This window comes from Phyllobates terribilis, unplaced genomic scaffold, assembly GCF_046119375.1.
Source record: "Phyllobates terribilis strain yellow unplaced genomic scaffold, ASM4611937v1 Scaffold_12__6_contigs__length_324123572, whole genome shotgun sequence".
Taxonomy (NCBI): domain Eukaryota; kingdom Metazoa; phylum Chordata; class Amphibia; order Anura; family Dendrobatidae; genus Phyllobates; species Phyllobates terribilis.
The window spans coordinates 144,620,680-144,634,137 of record NW_027362772.1 but is presented as its reverse complement, the minus strand read 5'-3'; the positions used below and the strand labels follow the sequence as shown (position 1 = coordinate 144,634,137).

At 41.6% G+C, this 13,458-nt stretch overlaps 1 protein-coding gene across 2 annotated transcripts in view; it reads left to right on the top strand.

The window, feature by feature from the left end:
• LOC141172290 (BAR/IMD domain-containing adapter protein 2-like) overlaps positions 1–13,458 on the top strand; it is a 200,227-nt gene that overhangs the window by 25,721 nt on the left and 161,048 nt on the right. The window lies entirely within an intron of this gene.

Sequence of the window (13,458 nt, the reverse complement as noted above, 5' to 3'; positions counted from 1 at the left end):
TCTTTAAAGAGACCCTTTCCTCTGCATGTAAGGGGGGTCTTCGCCCTTCGCATACCTTTCATTCTTCTCTTTTGCTTTCATCTTTTTATTCCATTACCATTCATTCAGATGGAGCGGAGCTGAAACTACCAGTTACTCTTTATTTTTATTTGCATCATTTGTACACCGTGATAACGTAAAATCTAACATAAAATCTAACGTAAAATCGTTGCCATTTCACAATGAGTTGTGACAAAGGGTAAAATCTGTGTATTTATATGTAAAATTCTTCTGAAAATCACAGATAAAGAGCAAATAAGCAAAGGGCAGACTATGTAACACAGTCGCACTGTAAGGTGTTGTTGATACAAATTGATACTAAGTAGCTTAAAAGTATAAACAACAAAAAAGACCAGGTAGCAATGACTTAACTGGTCTGAAATGCGTTAGTCACTTTTTATTCTAGTTTTCGTCCATGATACTCTTAGTTTTACAGAGTTGTTCAGAGCGGACTTAGCTTCCTATGTTTAGGGAAAACTAATCATCTGCTAATGGGGGCATTGTGCTCGGTTCACTGTGGTCCACTTAACCCTTATTATTTAGGATGGGGGGAAGGGAGACATTTTTCATTGTATCCTGATGCTAACGTGATCCTAAGTATACCGGGATGTCTCCATCTCTAATTTATGAAAGTTTCAGTACAAGTTCATTATGCGTCAGTAATGGGTATATTATAGGGTGTATGCTTGATCGAAGGATACATACGTTTTGGGATAAATTAATAGTTGTAGAAATTTCAACCTTACAAATAAAATAAAAGTATCCATACTAAAAAAAAAAAAGATAAAACCTGCATAGAATTTCCATCTTGTAATCTTTTTGCATATAAGATGTATGTAAGGTTTTAAAAGCCCCATTAGGGAGGTAGCGTCTCCTCTCCCCATGCTTTCCTCTATCTGGTGCTAGGAAGCCCCAGTCACTTCACCATTGCTTGCGGTGGACGTGCTGCAGTTGTGTAGATGGTATGTGTCTGCACTGGAGCGTAGAGGTTCATTATAGTCGCCCATTGGCTCAGATTTATTCCGCTTGGAAAAAGAATGTGTCAATGAATAATTAAAATGGGTAACTAAGTTTTACCGGAGTTTCCCTTTAATCTCAATTATACATGCCACACAAGGAATTCCATTGACCGTGTCCTCCTGTTATTCCCTCTCATTGCTCACAGTCATACCAGGACGAGTGGTGTTTGCCTGAGTATCATATAGGGCCTCATCTTGGCGAATGCTTCCTTGCGTCTCCAGTGTTTAATTGTAGGGGCTGCCAAGGAACTTAAAAAAAAGGTTGGATTGTAGAAATAACAGATGTGAATCGATCTTCTTAAAACGAATTCCGATGGCAAGAAAACCCATTTAAACGTAAATATAAGCCATATGATGGGTTTCTCACGGACTTTCAGGTCTTTTCTTGTAAAGTTTAATGGGGGTATGCTGGTGCCATTTACGTATGGGAGGGTGACAGCCATCTGCATCGCTGGCTGTATAATCCTGGTGTGGCCATATTTTAGCATCTATAGCTTTTTACAGATTTGGTGATTTCTTTTTTTAATGGATTTTTGTATTTTATTTATTTATTATAACAAAAATACTAAATAATAACAATAAATCCTCTTCCTGGCAAGCGAAGAATAATACCACCAATATACCTATCATACCATTTGTCTAAATCCATGTATTATATATTTACCACATTCTTGAAAATATCAGTCCCCTGTTGTGAGCCTCTAATCCATATAAGTTGTAGCTAAAAGAGACAGCACAATTCGCAGCCTACGGGGGCTTTGTTTGGCCAGCACTGCTGCCTGAGAACAATGCCTGGGCTGCTCGAATATAGAGGACACACCATATGCTGGATGCTGATTTTTTTTGCTATCGCTTTCTTAGTTTAGAACAGTGAATGGTTTTGTGTCTTCCGAGCTGTATGTCACAAAATGATAAAATACAGATCCTCGCAGCAAGCCATTATCGTACATCATTAGTAGACCTCTAACAAGCTACTCTGTCAGTAACAGGTGACAGTCCGGAAATAATGTATGTCTGGTGAAGATCTCAATTCTACATATTTCTGATAAGGCAGATGCTGTAAGATGCCGCTAATTCGGTGCATAAGATGATCATTAAAGGGGTAGTCCGAAATCCAAATAAATTTTCATCCAAAATCCCTATCTATTTAATGTCATAATCTCAACTATTTTCTAATATACTGTACTTGAATTAAAAAATACTTATCCTTCTCTCTGTACACTATCTAACGGCTTTTCTTTTATATTTCCTACTTCCTTTTTGGTGACGCTTCGTTTGAGAATCCCAGTGCAAGCTAGGGTACTCAAACGAGTCGTCATCAGGGGGCAGAGACTGCCGCAGACTCTGCTCCCTACCTGAAATTAAGCGTTATTAGTGACTCTCGTTTCAGGGGCTGGACCAGTTGCTGCATGATGTGCGCAATGACAGTGCGCCTACTGTTGCCGGCTCAGATCAGCAGTAATAAGCCAACAACAGAGTGCGTTGTCAGAATACCTAGCATGCAGAGACCACTGCTGTCCCCACAAGTAACGTCACTTCCAAGGGTGGCGCTGGTCTCTGCACACCGGGTACTCTTACAACCCACACTGACAGTTCACTCTGTTGCCAGATGGTTACTGCTACTGATCTGCGCTGGCGATAGAGCGCACTGTGATTGTGCACATCACATAGTACACATTGTGCAGGGACTAGCCCAGCCCCTGAAATGAGTGTCACTGATGACACTTTGCTTCAGGGAGGGGGGAATTGGCTGCGGCAGTGTTACGATACTGGCATAGTACTGCTGGAAACCAGTGGTCGAAGGAGCACAAGCAGGAACAGCAAGCAGTAGTAGAAGTTCTTGGAGATAGCAAGGATTTGTGGAAACAATCCGAAGATAAATTAGAGCAGACTGGGTAAGAATGTTCAGGAGCTGGAGACTGAAGCTTAGCTAACAGCTAGACACAATACTCAAGCAATGAGTGAGAGACCCATGCGGCTTTAAATAGGTCCAAACAGCAAACAAGATGGATTCCATAGATTCTGAATCCGCAATCTCGGAAAATGGCAATTGTAGAACACAACAAAAGCCTCCACTGGTAAGGAGTGAAACTGCAGCACAATTATTAAAGTGAACAATAGTGGCCACTAGTGGTCAAACTGTAGAAGGCAACAGAATTCCTGATAGGCAGTGACCTCAGTCTTTGCCCCCTGATGACGGCTTGTTTGAGTATCCCAGCATGCACTGGGGATTTTCAAATGAAAGTAGTTTAGATTATGACATTAAATAGGGATTTGGGATGAATTTCAGACCACCACTTTAAAGATGATATTGACTCTTTAACAAGCCTTCTCAATTGATTTAGGCCTCATTCAGACGTCAGGTTTTTTTTACATACAAGAAAAACAGGCCAAGTTTCATCAGTGATTTTCATCAGAGTTTGGTCAGAATTTCATCAGACTTTTTTTTTTCTCACCTTCTCCAGTTTATCAGTCTGTGAATAACGGACATCACATGGATGGCACCTGAATGCAGACAGATTTTTTCACTCACCCTCAGACTTGCATTGCCGATTTTGATTCGACATTCGGATCAATATTGGACATGTCTCCGTGATTTTGCACAGACCAATTAAAAAATCTTCCATGTGATCAGCTCCGTAGACTGTCATAGGTCACGAAAAAACCTCCTGCTTTGCACTGATGACGGGCAATTATCCAGAAACACTTGGTTGCAAATAGAATGCATAGTTTGGCTTTAATCATGTCATGTGGCAAGGTTCATTAAAGGGTCGATATTGACTTTTAAGTTTGCAGCTTCCAATAGGGGGCACTATAGCTCTTGTCCTCTTCTTCTCTAATAGAAAATTTACATATTCCTCACATGTAAAGCGCCATGGAATAAATGGCGCTATACTAATAAATAATAATGATATTCCATGGAGGCATGTAGATTGCATTAGGGTCTGTAATACAGACCTGTAGGAAATCTGTGCACTGATGTAGACGGTCTATAATAACAAAATTGCTGTCTGTCTAAGTCCTTAATTGAATGATGTCAATAAATATCCGAATAAGGGAGTTTATGATGCCATCTAAGGTCATGTTCATGCTGCTTCACCATATATTCTATGGCATCCATCTATACGTCAGGTGACGTTTCCCGACATCTCATGCATACACGTACACTATCCATGTGCATTGTGTGTAAACAGACATTGACCATCCAAATCCCACCCTGCAGCTGCTGCTACTGACATCATCTACATCTGAGCACAGTAAATATTATAAGCAAAATATTCCTTTTGGTGCAATTATATGAAATCCAAAAATTCAGCTCTCATTAGCAACAGTCACTTACTTGTGATTCCGCAGAGGAAGTGACATTTTTCCTTCTGTTGGTACTAAGCATCTAAAATAATTTTTACATGTCAATTAAAAAAAAAAAAAAGCAGAATTCATCCTGCCCATAAGAGAACGGGATGAAAGGAGTGACTTTATGGGCAAAAAGTACTATATTCCAGATAATTGTCCTCTTGCATGTACAATATATTTATTTAAAGGGTAATTATACTTTGAATTAACTTCTTAGAATTATCCATTATATGTAAGGCATGAGGAATAATACTATGTCTGGCTATTATATGACTTATATCCTGCAGTTTCACCAGATTTCCTTCTGCAGGCTCTATCGCTTAACTTACAATTGACTCTGAGCTGGTGGGAGGAAACCAGCTACTATGATGTCTCTCATACACACCACACCCCATTCAGAGTGATTGCTGCTCTGTATTCCTTAGCATTCAGACAGAAGCAGCATGGAGGACATTTTACAGCAGCGCTGAGCAGTGTAGAATCCAACTCTGGGGTGAGGTAAAAGACTTGATAGAAAGCTCAGCACAATCTGTCTGTGTCTCACTCTGCTTCTTTTTTCTCAATCCCCTCTCCATAAAATATAGTAGGAGGTGTAACCTGACACCTCACTATGCTGGTAATCCATATTGCTTTCAGCAAATTGGAGTTGAGTTGCTTTTTCAGAGATGATGATGAGTTCAGAAGAAAAAGAAGTATATTTCTCCTATAAGATATATTACAAAGTTTCTTATATTGGTTTCAACTTTTGATTTATGCAATGTTTGTTGTAGTGAGAATTTAAGTTTAGGATTGTAGGGAAAAATTTGGGTCTTTGCGGGCAAGTAGAGATGTATAGGCTTCAGCAAGTAAATATTGCCCAACAACAGACCAGCACAGGTATGGTTGGCAGAGAATTCTGTAAAAGGGAGAATACATAGGGTGGACTTCTCTTCATCTAAAAAGTCTGTTGATCTGTTTCTAGAAAATCAGTTGACAGTGAATAATGTGGAAGATTTACTAAACTAAATGTGCCATTTTACATAAAAACCCCTGTCCTTTATGACTTGTACCATATTTATGTGATTAAGACACTACGTTTTGTGTGATGTAGGGGTGCAGCTTTTCAGAAATGGTCATTCACTTAGAATACTATGGCTTAACATAAGTCACTGTGCACCAAAAATGCCACAACATTGTGGCACAAATTTCTTGCTCAAAGTAAGCTACAAATATAAACTAACTAAACTTAGACTAGACAGTCTAAAGATTTCCCACATTTTATCAAATAGCATGAACCACTATGATAAATCTGGCAAATTTTAAAACTAAGTAGTCTAAGTTTACATTGTCCAAAAATTAGACATTGATAAATATTCCTCATTGTGTCCATTAAACCACCACATGGACGGTCGTTCTGCTTTTATAGCCTGAAGGTCAGATCAGTCTAGTTAAATTATATAACAATTCACCCAATGCATAACTTGGCAATTTGCTGTGCAGGACTGTTAAAAATGTCATGACGACTACTGTGGGAACAGGCCAATATGTTGGCTTCATACAGGCTTCTGTCTTCACATTGCTCTCTGGAACTTTGCCCAAAAACAGTGACAACTCAAGGGCAACTTCTACACGAAGCATTAGCTACAATTCCTAAAACAACCCTTCTTTCCACCGTCATTTATTTCACTACTGAGCTGGGCCAATCCGTCCCATCCACCACATGGACCTTACAGCTGTATATCTCCGACTACACTTTGGTCACCAGCCTCCCTCAGGCTGATGTTCCTCACAGGTTCTACCAGGCCCAACTTTACCCTACATAACCCTAAACCATGTTTGGTCCCTTATGAGCTAATATTTCTCTTACAGCCACTATAGACTCCCTAGGACTGACTCCACGCCAGACCAGCATCACACTCAGCCCATAATATGTCAGCGGCAGCCTACACAGAGCCCTACAAGCTGTCTTTTACTTGGCAAGACCGACCGGCAACTATCCTAGCCCAGTACCCTAAAACAGGAATGATATTGTCGGTCAAGCCTACCTACCGCATAGGCCAGGCCCACACCGATGCTGGCACCTCCTCCTGGTGCTAATGGCCAGGACACCATCAATCTCACTAACCGATAATGTGACAAGTCATAGTGGCTCACCATACTATGAGACCAAGCACACAATACATTTCAGAGTATATATGAGTAAAATTGGAAAATGTAATATAAAGAATACAGGTACTAAACTAAAAAGCAGCAATATTTTTTTTTACCTTAATGGAGGTATTATGGCGGCCATATTGCTTGTCCAAGGCTTCTGATGAAATGATTGCATGTATTAATGCCTTAGGTCGAATTCACACATCTATAATTCAAACAGACAGTATGCAAATAGCATTTTCAGAGAGGAAGAGGAGTCAATCTCTGGTACCACCTATTGGATGTTGCAATTTTAAGCAAGTCTTGCCACATGGCATCAGATAAAAAGCCTAACTTTTAGGATTGCTACATCCAATAGGTGGCACTAGAGTTCCTCTTCTCTTCCTCTCTGAAAAAGCAATTTGCATATCGAATTTCCCAGAGAAGCATTGCATGGCCTATAAGTCTCCTTATTCTGGCCTGGCACTCTTACCCCTTACACCCCTGGTGGAAGCCTCTCATCCAGTCAAATCAGAGCTTTGTACTGATGAGGGTCAAACACTCTAAAACACGTGTCTGTGACTTGCCCCCTGGGCCGTGGGGTACCCGGAACCGGGCTTCTGTACGATGCTGGGGGTAGTAGTGGCAACCCGATCCCGTGGCTCAGGGTGGTCAGACCAAATGGCGGCAGTCTATTTATCAGTGTTTTGAATGTCCGACTACGCCACCCGTGGATTGCGGTCGGAGATAACCGCCGCTGCAAGGAAGACCGCTGAGGCTGGTGTTGGTGTGCAGCACAGGGGTAGGATAACTCCCCATGGGAAGAGTGTAGCCTCAGGGCAGTGTAAGGGGATGCTGGGGGTGATGGTGCTGGCGCAGCAGAAATCACACAGAGTCCAATGATGCAGTCCAGGGTCTTTTACTCACAGTTGTTATCCAAGTCACTTCTGTCAGCAAGGACTGCCCGAGCCGTGCTGCGTCCACCAGGTGAGGAGCTCGGTCAACCCCCAGGCAATTCAGGAGTATGGCACAGAGCCTCCTTCTGTCCTTTCTCTGGCCTCTCGTGCCCCACCAGTGTCCTGACTTCTGCGCGGCTACCGCGGACCGTGTCGGGTAAGCGTTGGCCTTCACTTCCCGCTATCCTAGATGGTGCCTTCCTAGCAGGTTTAGCGGGGGGTCGCACCAATAAATGGTCACGACCTCCGGTTCTTGGCTGAGGGTAGATTCGCCTCCACCAATTTAGGGATCCGGTACCTTTCCACAGCCTGACCCTTTTACCCGATATAAAGGGGTTTGCAATTGTTGCTGACTGTTCTGCACTTGTAGGGTCCCTTCTGCCTTCTTGTTTCTGGAGCCCTTCCACTCCTCTGTCTCTTCTCCTTCCTTTCTTCTCCTTCTCCTCTTCTCCTCTCTGGCCCCGGCCTTCTCTCTAGGCCTGCCTCGTGGAGCTAAGCTCAGGCTGAGCTGCTGCTCCCTGTCAGCTCTGACTGAACTGAACTCTGAACTGAACTTCACACCTGACTAAGATGGCTCCCACCTTTTATCTGCTTCTCTGTGTCTGAGCTCAGGTGACCTGCACCCAATGAGCTCCTTCCTGTGCTCCAGAAACCGTCCCCTATCTACTCCTACACCACTGGGTTCTCTCCCCCCTCCCCACTCCAGCCAGGGACATGGTCAGTTGTGCCTGCAAAATGGGAGCACCGTTGATCTGTAACCCGGAAATGGGGTGAGTGTGTGCATGCAGCTAACTGAGCCCTGGTCCACACTTCATCCTTACCTGGGAGTGGAATATCACACCTCTGGTTGAGGTGCAATACCCCTGTAGCAACCGAACCCTCGGGGCGCTACATCTGCAACTAGAGTGTCTAGTTTGGCTTCTAATCCTAAGTCATTTTACAAGCCTCTATGCAAATTAGATCTTTGTACTGATGAGGGGCAAACACTCTAAAACACGTGTCTGCAACTAGAGTGTCTGGTTTGGCTTCTTATCCTAAGTCATGTTACAAGCCTCTATGCAAATTAGATCTTTGTACCGATGAGGGGCAAACACTCTAAAACACGTGTCTGCAACTAGAGTATCTGGTTTGGCTTCTTATCCTAAGTCATGTTGCAAGCCTCTTTTAAAGGGTAGACATTGACTTTTAGATTGCTAAATCCAATAGGTGGCACTGAAGATCTGATGGAGCCATTTGCATATTAAATTTTCCAGAAAAGAGCATTGCTTGGCCTATAAGTCTCCTTGCACTAACTTAAGACTCTACACAAGGAGAAATGTTCCCTCTTAGATCCTCAAACAAACAGAACATGGATGCAACACTGATGACATTTGTGTGCTGTCCAATCGCATCACAGACCCCTTTACTGACCTGTGAGTTTGGTTTGCCAATAGGACATGCTTCCTTCATTTATTTGCGACCCAACAGTTCATAAAAAAATAATTTATTGTGAAAAAGGCCATAGACTATAATTTGTCCATGTTCTCTCCATAAACAAAAACGGCACACAAGCGCATGGATTAGCCTTTCGTGCCATAGAAAAGCCGACAGATCCCCTTTATGACCACTGACCATACATGTGACAGAGGCTAACACATTTCATGCTAAGTGCTTTTTTCTAGCAGTTTACATGATGTCCATGAACTTTCTCTTATAACAGTATCATTAGTAAAACTAGTAAAAGTCGGAATTTTGTTGAGACTTTGAAGCCTAACCTGTCCATAATGTATGAGCTGTTTAATAAATTGGTGCTCGATTGTAGAAATGTGAGCATTGCAGACCACATCCACCATGCCAAAGAAGGGCTTAATGAGATTAAGAAGCCAGAACAGTATTTTACTGTTCCCATAGAGCTGAGGCCATATAAAGCTGGGCAGTGTGAAGCGCCTAGCCTATACACCAGGATATCCAACTGTAGGATGCCCAGCCTCACTGCCATAGGTCAGGAAAAGAAGCTCTTGCATTTCGTGTGAGTATCATTTAGGCGGATGTGTAGCCCAAAGATCTAGGATGCCAATAAACGAAATGTGTCACCGTCACACCATTAGTCCAAATTAGAAGAATCTTTAGAATGAAATATTTTGGGTCCCTGTAATTTCATTTTTGATTTGTCATTTCAGCTCTGAAGCACAAACTGCTGTTTTCAGTAAACGACTGTTCAGACAAATGGCAAAAAACACAGATAACTGTACAGTCCCAAGGGACAGTGCTTTAAGATTTTTTGCACCTTAACAGCTCAGATCTCTAGGACAACACCTGCTATGTACTTACACATTTCCAGCCTACAGCTGGTTCGTAATAATTAGTGATGTGCGAGCATGCTCGTTACTCGAGATTTACGAGCATGCTCGGGTGTTTCCCTAGTATCTTCAGCGTGCTCGGGTGTTATGTTTTAGTCACGCCGTGCGCATGATTTGCAACTGTTTGACAGCTTTAATACATGTGAGGATTGCCTGTTTCTTAGGGACTCCTCACATGTATTAAAGCTGTCAAACAGTCGCAAATCATGAGCATGGAGTGATTAAAACATAACACCCGAGCACGCTGAAGATACTCGGCGAGCACCCGAGCATGCTCGCTGAAAAGGTTAACAGAACATGCTCGCTCATCACTAGTAAAGATCCTCATACAATGGGGGAGGAAATAAGCATTTGATACATTGCTGATTTTTCAAGTTTTCCCACCTACAAAGAATGGAGAGGTCAGTAATATTTATCGTAGGTACACTTCAACTGTGAGAGACAGAATCATAGAATCATAGAATCATAGAATGGTAGAGTTGGAAGGGACCTCCTGGGTCATCTGGTCCAACCCCCTGCTCAAAGCAGGATTCACTAAATCATCTCAGACAGATGTCTGTCCAGCCTCTGTTTGAAGACGTCCATTGAAGGGGAACTCACCACCTCTCGTGGCAGCCTGTTCCACTCATTAATCACCCTAACTGTCAAAAAGTTTTTTCTAATATCTAATCTGTGTCTCCTCCCATTTAGTTTCATCCCATTGCTTCTAGTCTTTCCTTGTGCAAATGAGAATAAAGATGATCCTTCTACAATGTGACAGCCCTTGACATATTTGTAGACAGCTATTAAGTCTCCTCTCAGTCTTCTTTTTTGCAAGCTAAACATTCCCAAATCCTGCAACCGTTCCTCATAGGACATAGTTTGCAGACCAGTCACCATTCTGGTCGCTCTTCTCTGAACTTGCTCCAGTTTGTCTATGTCTTTTTAAAATGTGGTGCCCAAAACTGTACACAGTATTCCAGATGAGGTCTGACCAAAGAGGAGTAAAGACCGATAATGACTTCACGTGATCTAGACTGTATGCTTCTGTTAATACATCCCAGAATTGTATTTGCCTTTTTTGCTGCTGCATCACACTGTTGACTCATGTTCAGTCTATGATCTATTAGTATACCTAAGTCTTTTTCACATGTACTGTTGCTTAGCTCTATTCCTCCCATTCTGTATATGCTTTTTTCATTTTTATTGCCCAGATGTAGTACTTTGCATTTTTCCCTGTTAAAAACCATTCTGTTGTTTGCTGCCCACTGCTCCAGTTTATTTAGGTCTTTTTGAATCCTCTCTCTCTCTTCTCTAGTATTAGCTATCCCTCTTAGCTTTGTGTCATCAGCAAATTTAATCAGTTTACCCTCAATTCCTTCATCTAAATCATTGATAAAGATGTTGAACAATACAGGTCCCAGGACGGAGCCCTGTGGTACCCCACTTGAGACATTCATCCAGCTGGATGTGAAGCCATTTACAACCACCCTTTGAGTCCGATCACTAAGCCAGTTATGAATCCACCTAACAGTTGCCTGGTCCATTGCATACTTGGTCATTTTTTCAATAAGGATGGTGTGAGATACTTTGTCAAATGCTTTGCTGAAGTCAAGATATACTATATCTACAGCATTTCCCTGATCCACCCAGTCAGTGATTCTGTCATAGAAGGAAATTAAGTTAGTCTGACATGACTTGTTAGTTACAAACCCATGCTGACTCTGGTTAATCACTTCATTCTTATCCATGTACTTACATACATGTTGTTTAATAATTTGTTCAAAGATCTTTCCTGGTATAGAAGTCAGACTCACCGGCCTATAGTTCCCTGGGTCCACCTTCTTCCCCTTTTTGAAGATAGGAACAACATTTGCTCTTCTCCAGTCTTCTGGGACTTCTCCTGTTCTCCAAGAATTTTCAAAGATTATGGAGAGTGGTTCTAAAATTTCTTCTACGATCTCCTTCAGTACTCTGGGGTGTAATTCATCTGGACCTGGAGACTTGAACTCATTTATGTTAGCTAAATATTCCCTCACAATCTTTCTGTTTACAGATAACTTGGATTCTTCTATTCCTTTGAAAGGACAGTGAAGATCAGTTGATGTTACATTTTCTTTCTGAGAGAAAACAGATGCAAAATAGGAATTAAAAAGTTCGGCCTTCTCAACATCCTCTCTTACCATTTCTCCATTTTCATCCTGTAAAAATCCTATAGCATCTTTGACTTTTCTTTTACTTTTGACATACCCCCAAAATTCTTTTTTATTGCTTTTGACATATCTTGCAAGCCTTAATTCATTGTCTGCTTTAGCTAACCTGATACGTGCCCTGCAGGATCTGCAGACTGCATTATAATCTTCTTTAGATATGCCTCCCTCTTTCCATTTAATAAACATTTCTTTCTTTCTTTTTAGCATGTGTTTAAGTTCTGTGTTCATCCATCCTGGTTTCCTTAAATGCTTCCCATTCTTCCTACTTTTCGGGATTGTTAACGATTGTGCTTTGAGAATCTCATTTTTAAAAATTTCCCATCCTTCCTGGACATTTTGATCCTTAAGGACATCCAGCCATTGGATCCCTCCTATTCTCTTTCTGAGTCTCTTAAAATCTGCCTTTCTAAAATCTAACCTTGAAGTTTGAGTCTTCACATGTCTTCCTCCTCTAGTTATCCAAAATTCTATAATAGCATGATCGCTGCCTCTTAGAGTCCCAGCCACCTTTACCTCCTCAACCATTTCCTCCCTGTTTATAAGGATTAGATCCAAAGTAGCAGATCCCCTTGTTTTCTCCCCTACCTTTTGGAAGATAAAGTTGTCAGCAAGAGAGGATAAGAATTTGCTTGACCTGTTAGTTTTACTTGAGAGAGATTCCCAACAAATGTCTGGATAGTTGAAATCTCCCATGACCACTGCGTCATATTTTTTGGAGAACTTGGTCATTTGATACATAAAGAGTTCATCCATATCTTCAGCTTGCCCAGGTGGCCTGTAGTAAATGCCTACAATGGTGTCCTTTCCGTTGTTCTCTCCTTTTCTTCTTACCCAAACAGTTTCCACAGAACTCCCAGTCTCTGAAGCTTCAATCTCTGTGCAGATATACGCTTTTCTAACATACAATGCGACACCTCCTCCTCGTTTATCAAGTCTGTTTCTTGCAAATAAGTTGTATCCTTTTAGCCTTTTATTCCAATCATGTGTATCGTCCCACCAAGTTTCAGTGATTCCAATGACATCATATTTCTTTTCCTGCATTAGTAGTTCCAATTCTCCTTGTTTGTTGCCCATGCTTTGTGCATTTGTATAAAAACATTTTAGTTTGTGATTGGTTTCTCTTCCTCCCATATTTTTATTATTTAAATTGTTTTGTCTTTGTTCTTCCTTTCCACTTCCAGTAGCAGAGATCTCAATAGTATTTGTCAGCTGTATGGCTTTTTCTGGCCTTTTGCTTCCCTTCCCACATTGTTCTAGTTTAAAGCTCTCCTGATGAGTGTAGCAAGGCGACTTCCAAATACATGTTTTCCAGTCTTCGTAAGGTGCACCCCATCTCTAGCAAGTAGTCCATCATATAGGTAATTCATTCCGTGATCCAGAAATCCAAATCCTTGTTGACGGCACCATCAACGTAGCCAGTTGTTCACCTGTAGAATCTTATTCCACC